Source organism: Propithecus coquereli, unplaced genomic scaffold, assembly GCF_000956105.1.
Source record: "Propithecus coquereli isolate 6110/MARCELLA unplaced genomic scaffold, Pcoq_1.0 Scaffold91, whole genome shotgun sequence".
NCBI classification, from domain to species: domain Eukaryota; kingdom Metazoa; phylum Chordata; class Mammalia; order Primates; family Indriidae; genus Propithecus; species Propithecus coquereli.
The window spans coordinates 1,032,292-1,032,977 of NW_012155396.1; positions in this window are offsets into that span (position 1 = coordinate 1,032,292).

The window sequence follows — 686 nt, forward strand, 5'->3', positions numbered from 1 at the left end:
TCCTTAATGTAAAGATCTTGTGCTATAACTTTTAAAGCCATACAAATAAGAGTGCTAAACTGTGGACTTAAAAGTAGGTGTGTAAATATTTTTAATCAGTATTACTTGGAAAATAAAATATAACAACCACATAAAATAAACCAATATGCTATTTTCTTTACCTGTTAAATATTGGGAGATATTTACATTTTTAAAGTAAACTTTAAAATTATGTGTTCATGACTCTTTTTTTTTTTTAATTACCAGTGTGAAAGTTGGTATCTGGTCAGAGATATTCTCTGTGTCTTTATGTACTTGTATTAACACGACTAATTCATGAATTGAGATATAAAATTCCCAATACACACCTCCAACCCCCAAAAATCAGCTCAAAAGAAAGTAAGAGGAACAAGTTAGTATTCTTCGTAGTTCTTAAACATGGTGGGCACAATAGCAAATGGACTTTTTTTTTTAGTAGAGCCTATTTAAACAAATACTTTGTCTACTTATTAGTGTGTTAAATTTAAAAAATCTGTTCGATTAACCCCCTCTGGCAATCCTGATGTTAGATGGTACTACATTTATGAAATATACTGAAGACAATGGCTTCTCACAGTTGGAGAAGTGACCGATCTAAATATAACAGGAATAAGGAGGGTTGTGTTTTTAAGATCAAAATAAGTGTATGAACACTTCCAACTCTGTTC